Source organism: Camellia sinensis, chromosome 14 (assembly GCF_055761805.1).
Source record: "Camellia sinensis isolate YWXY chromosome 14, ASM5576180v1, whole genome shotgun sequence".
Lineage (NCBI taxonomy): Eukaryota > Viridiplantae > Streptophyta > Magnoliopsida > Ericales > Theaceae > Camellia > Camellia sinensis.
In genome coordinates, this window is record NC_138974.1 from 19,997,211 (window position 1) to 20,004,064 (window position 6,854).

Consider the following 6,854-nt stretch of genomic DNA (forward strand, 5'->3'; position numbering starts at 1 on the left):
AAAGGCCTGATGAAAAGGCTGCTCAATTCATTGCCAGAATTAAAAGAGCATGAAACAAATGTAGGGTCATCCTGTCAGAGCCAGAATTCGTGAGATTGACTCAAAATGGCTTAGAGTTTAGGCTTTGAAAGAAGTTTGACTCAACTGAGTTCAGAGACTTAGTGGAACTAACTTATAAGGTGTCTAGGTATGAAGCATTACTAGAGGAGGAACAAGATCGAAATAATGCATCGTACAAGACATATTATAGAGATCCTAATTATGAGATTGATGCAGCAGAGATTGTGGGGAAAGAACCTGTGATCTGTGAGGCATTAATTTATAAGGACACAACAATTGACCAGCAGTTTAAAAAGAAAGACCTTCATAGGAAATACGTTTTCGATTTAACAAAGGCAGATGACATTTTTGATAATTTGCTTGCAGCCAACTTCCTTAAGTTACCCAAAGGAGTCAAAATTCCATCTCCAGATGAACTTAAAGGAAAAATGTATTGTAAATGGCATAATTCTTGGTCTCACTCGACTAAAAACTATATTGTTTTTCGAGACAGGATCCAAGAACAAATTCAGAAAGGAAGTTTAAAATTCCCAGCTAAAGCAGAAAAGGTCATGGGGATCGACAGTAATCCATTCCCAGAAGTTGGAGAAAGTGCAGCTAATGTTGTTGTACCAGACTTCCAGAATTTATCTTTGAAGGAATTGGAAGAGGTCAATGTGCAAATACATGTTGCCAGCTAGGCTACTGTCAAGAAAGACACTAGGAGTCTACCAGTTGTTGGACAAGGCTCTACAAGTCAGGGAAAAGACTCTGATAAAGAAGCACTTGATGATGATTCCTTAGAGGCAGCAGTTATCCAAAGAATGTGTCCTAGGTGTACGTTGAGCTATAAGTGGCTGAAAGGGCTCCTGATTGATGGGAAGCAATACTATAAGGATGTGCAGAGACGTCCTAAACCAACCAGTGCTTATAACAAAATGCCATATCTAACTGCTCCCAGGCAGCAGCCATTCATGGCTGAATCAGCAGCTACAAGAGTGCAATCCAAGGGTAAGAGGCCTCTACATGAGTCAAGACCTACCAACTATTACAGAGTGGAGGGTAATCATCCTGAAAGAAGGACTGAAATAGGCTCAAATTATGGGATCAAAGCCAGAAATTGGCCCCCTAGACCAGCCTCACACAAGATGGAAAGTGGCCACCTTCGTGGAAGGCCTGAATTAGGCCCAAAACAAGGAGTCAGGGCTAAGCAATGGCATTCACAGATAGCTTCGAAATTGGATTCGAAGCAAGAAAGAGACAGCTCAACAACTGAATTGGGGTGTTCATGGGTACCTGGAGTCTAGGAATGGCAACGGGGCGGGGCAGGGCCGGGGATCGCACTCCCCGTCCCCGATCCCCGATGGTCGAATTTTCCTCGGTCCCGGCCCCGATCCCCAACGGGGATCCTACCACTGCCCCCACCCCCGCCCCCAACGGGGATCGGGTTTCCCCGACCCCGAGCATTCCCCGGCTAAAAAAAAAAAAAAAAAAATTCAGATGCCTCAAACACAGATCTGAAACAAAAAATACTATGTTTTATCATCATCAACAACAACAACAAATACAGATTTAAACTTTAAAAAAAAAAAATTGATCTAACACAGACACAGATCAGATCAGATCACTCACACACAGAAAAAAATTGATCTAAAAAAAATTTTTTATCGGCGACAGATCTCACACAGACAGATCTGAGCGACAGATCTCACACACACACACAGAGACAGATCTCTCACACACACACACAGACAGATCTCACACAGACAGATCTGAGCGACGCCGTCGGTGGGTTCGGTGGTGGTGACAGAGATCGAGAGTGGCTGGCGGTGGCTGTGGGTTCGGTGGTGGTGGCAGAGAGGCAGACGTTGTGCGGCGATGGTGGTGATGTCGCCGTCGGTGAGAGAGAGGGGGAGTCGGGGCCAGCGGTGGTGCTGACGTCGCCGTCGGTGACCGCGAGAGAGAGTTGACAGCGAGATGAACACAGAATGGGAGAGAGTTGAGATGAGAGTGAGGGAGAGAGAGATGAACGACAGTGAGAGTTGAGTGATGAGAGTGAGGGAGAGAGTTCAAGAGTTGGTTTATTATTATTATTATATATATATATATAAATATATAAATATAAGGGTATAAAAGTAATTTCACTTCGGGGAAATTCGGGGATGGGGCCGGGGACGGGAGCGGGGTCGGGGATCCGGCCGGGCCGGGGATCAAACACTGATCACCGTCCCCGGCCCGTGACAGATCGGGGATTGATTTTCAAATACCGTCACCTCCCCGCCGGGGGTATTTTTCGGGAAAAAACCGCTTAAATCGGGGTCGGGATCGGGGATCCCCGTCAGGCCGGTTTCAAATTGCCATTCCTACTGGAGTCCCAAATTGGTTTGTCATGCAAAACAAACCTAGGAAGATACCTGCCCAAAGAAAAGCTATTGGAGATCAGGGTAGAATGGTTAAACCTCCCCTGGTGGCCCCAAACAATTGGGTGTTACTAAAGCATCCAAAAACAAAGAAACCAAACATGGTCCCCGTAATTTCTAGATCACAAAGGAAGAAGATTCAGAGTAGGTACACTCAGTACCAGAAAGACTTGAAAGAAAGTGGAGAAAACTCTTCATTGGTCTCCAAAGTTAGACCATACTCTAAAATCAACTCTACAAGACAAAATGGGCTGCAGCAGAGAACAGTTGGCCAAAGTTCACTCTGAACTGAAAGCCAGAGAGAGGTCCAGTTTAGCAAGATTAGAGAAGGCTTTGATGAAGAGTGATAGCGAGACAGAGGAAGAAGTTGGCCTAGGCCAAAAGAAAGAAATGATTGAGGAAGAAATATTTGAAGCCTCCATGGATGAACAGACATTTTTGGTTGAAAAGCCAGTCGAAACAAGCCATTCAAAGGAGTTTGTTAGTAATGAAGTGCCAGAATGCAGCATGGAAGATGCTTCCGAAATAACTGAACAAGGTGGCCAAAAGGAGAAACAGGCACAACCAGCCATCCAATTTAGCTCGTTCCCTCCAGTATCAGTGAATATGGTACACATACTACCACATGAATTCCAAGCTGAAAATGAGAACCAAGAGGGTCAAGAAATTGACCCAATTCCAGTCTCTAATGAAGACTCACAAGTGAGTATGGTGCAAGATGAATTTGGAATGGCTACCCCAATGGAAACTAAATACGAGAGTGAAGAAGAGGTGAGTATTAACCTCTCATATCCTTTTGAGTATCCCTTGACATCTATGACACAACATGTCAAGCCTTTGTATATCAAGGCCTTCTTCGATGGGATACAATTGAACCGAGTCTTGGTGGATAATGGGGCAGCAGTGAACCTGCTTCCGAAATCTCCCTTGAAGAAATTAGGGAAAAGGAACCCTAGGTTAATCCCAACCAGCACAACCATTGCTGGCTTCGCTGGAGACAAACAGATGGCTCAGGGAATTTTGCCCATCAACTTGAGTGTGGGAACCAGGGACTGCATGACGGCATTCTTCGTTATCGACAGCAATGCTAAGTACAATGCTTTACTTGGTAGAGATTGGATTCACACTAACAAGTGTGTGCCCTCCTCTTTACATCAGAAGATAATAATGGCCTTGGGCAATGGAGAAACAGAGGAAATTGATGTAGATCCTCAACCCTTCATAGCCTGTGCAGACTTCGCAGAGGCCAAATTGTATATTGAGGGGGTGTGTAGACACCTCATTTTTGACCGACCTTGAGACTCAGATGTCACCATTTGAGTGCTCGGTGATATTGCATATTGTGCTCGTTCAAAAGTTTTAGAGTCTCGGCTGCGAGCCTTGCCTCCAGACTTCCGGACTTTTTTGTGCTTTGCCTCGGTTTGCGAACCAGGCTCCGTTTTCTCTGTTTTCTCTTCCCGAAGGGAGGGAGAGGTCTCGTAGATCATCTCTCAGTGGCCGTAGGCTACGTTTCGTGGTCGTAGGCCGTTTTGCCCGTTTGGAGTCAGGTTTCCGATTTTTCGGAGCCGTTGGCCGTGTGCCTCGATTCGAGACCGTTTAACCACCTCCGTTTGCTTCAGTTTTTGGCATGCATCTTATTTACTCCCTTTTGAGGGACACTGCGGTCCGAGAGACCAACTTTGTGGTCAGACACAACTTCCGGTGCCTAACAGTCCACTTTCGGGGCCCCAAATTGCGTGTTTTGGCTCCCGAACCTTCATTCTACATTTTTGGGCTCCGACTCAAACTTGAGATAGTCATATTTTGAGGTCCTTTTCATGTTTGATTAAGGACCTTTTGCTGTTTGAGATCTCCTCCTATCACTTGCTTCTTTAACGCTCTTTTAGGCCTATTTTTGCACGGTATTTTAGGCTTACTTGTGAGCTGTTTTGGACTTGGTCATAAACTACAAAGTGTCTTGTTTTGAGCCCCTCTTCAACTTTGTTGAAGGGCTCTCGGCCATTTGGGTCCAGAAGCTACCACTTGCCTTTATATCCCACTTTTTGGCCTTTTTTGGGGGGAAACTTGAATTGTTTCCCCCCCCCCCCCTTTTTCCCCCTCTTTTCCAACTCTTTTGCTTATAAAACCAGCAGCTCCCAGCTGTGTTGGAGGGTGAGAAAATTTTGGTTTTGAGCTCTCTCATTAAATTTCTCTCTCTCTCTACTCTAAACCTCAAAACCCCTTAAGTTCTTAACCATTTTTACACACCATCACCTAGCACCACACCACCACTTCCATTTCCAGCAGCTTGGAGGTCTTCTCAGAGGCTAGGAGGCAGCAAATTTGGTCCAAGAAGTTGCTAAAGATTGGTCTACAAGGGTGAGTTACCATTTCCCTCTTTCTAGCTCATTTTTTGCAACATTTCTTAGCCTCACTTTCTTGTATATCTGAGCTTCGGCCATAACTGAAAGTAGTGTTTTTTTAGCTCTATTTCATGTTTTATTAAGGGACTTTTGTCATTTGAGGTCCCCATCTTGCACTTGCTTCATTATCCCTCTTGTATGCCTATTTCTTGCGTAGTATTTTAGGCTTATGTATAATCTGTTTTGAGGCATGTCATAAACTGAAGAGTTGCTTATTTTGAGCCCTTATTCAAGATTTTTGAAGGGCTCATTGCTGTTTGTGGCCTCCATTTACTACTTGCCATTATATCTCTCTTTTGGCCATTTTTTTGCATGATTTGTTAGCCTCGGATGCTTCTGTTTTTGGTCTCTTTTAAGAACTGAAAACAGTCTTATTTTGACCCCCTCTTCATGTTTCATTAAGGGTCTTTCATGGTTTGAGGCATATTTTATATACTTTGTGTTATATCCCTATTTTTGGCCTTATTTTGCATAGCATTTTGAGCATTCTTGCATACTGTTTTGGGTCCGGCCATCAACTGTAAAGTGCATTATTTTTGGCCCCTCTTCAACATTGTTGAAGGGCCCCTTTGTGTTTAAGGCCAGCAACCACTACTTGCTTCTTTGTCCATCCTTTGGCCCTTTTCTTGCATGAGAGCTTAGCCATACCTGTGTTAGTTTTTGTGGTTTTCCATAAACTATAAAACATCATATTTTTGGCCTCTCTTCAACATTGTTGAAGGGCCCTAATCTGTTTGGGGTCAGAAGCTGTGAGTTGCTTCTTTATCTCACATTTAGGGCTATTTTTGCATGCTAGGTTTGCCCTATTTGTGTTTGCTGTTTGGCCTCGCTTAGAACTGTAAACATGCTTGTTTTGGGGCTTCCTTAAATCTGTCTTCACATGTAATGATCAAATAATGCATTCTTTGTATAGTTGTAAGCCATTTCATGTACCTAGTTTTGCATTCCGGGAGAAATTCCATGCATCGGGTGTCATTTCGCCTTGTTTCGGGGCTGTTTTGCCCCTCATTTTGCTACTGATTTTTTCATATTTGCATATCATATTCCATGCCTTTGCCATGTCTCATTAGAGTGGCATTTCAATGCCTGAGGGTCGGTCCTCATTTTGCGTGCACGCGTGCACGCGTCTCGAGTTGTTTCTTTTTCATCCGATGGCCTCCTATGTGAGTGTGGCTGAGACTCTCTCATGTTGGTGTAAGCCCATTATTGCATTGCGTATGCCATTTCATCCATAGCATTGTGTATGCTCGGTTGTGTATTATCTCGTGTAGCTTGTATGCCATTCCATAACATTGTGTATGTTAGGATTGTATCTTAGTTGCATTTCATGCATGTCATGCATATTGCATCGTGTTCGGGATAGGAGTTAGCCCGGCACGGGAAACGAGGTGCATTCCGTACTCCGAGTGACAGAACGTGTCTCAATTCCCTAGTCACCGACACTCCGGATCATGCATGATGGAGTTAGGTCTTGTTGTGTTTTCATGTGCATTCATTTCATATTAAATTGCGCAATTCGACTCCTCGGCCATCATGCATCGAGATGCGTGATTGGTGGCACGAGGATCGAGGCATGCATACATTTGTGAAAATACATTGCTATGTCCCTTTCCTGCTCTCTGTTGCAGCAAATCAAGAATCAACGGTCTTCCGAGGCTTGGCACGCATTTCAAGAACAGGTGCAAACAGAGGCTAATTGGGGCATCGTCATGGATTTCCGCGCAAAGGCAACCCGGGCATGCATCATTCATCATCCGGAATGGAATCAAGGCAGTCCCTGGCTTGCATGCCAGTTTATTTATTTTCTTAGTTAATTTGTTGATTAATTAGGAATTTGTACATATTTGGACTGTAATATTTATTTGGACTGTACTATTCTTTTATTTGGGACTGTATTATTTATTCGGACCCTCTGTGCGAGGGCATAATTGTAATAAGTGTGCGTGAGTGTGATGTATGTCTTCCAACCCCACGTCTTTCTTCCATTTTATTT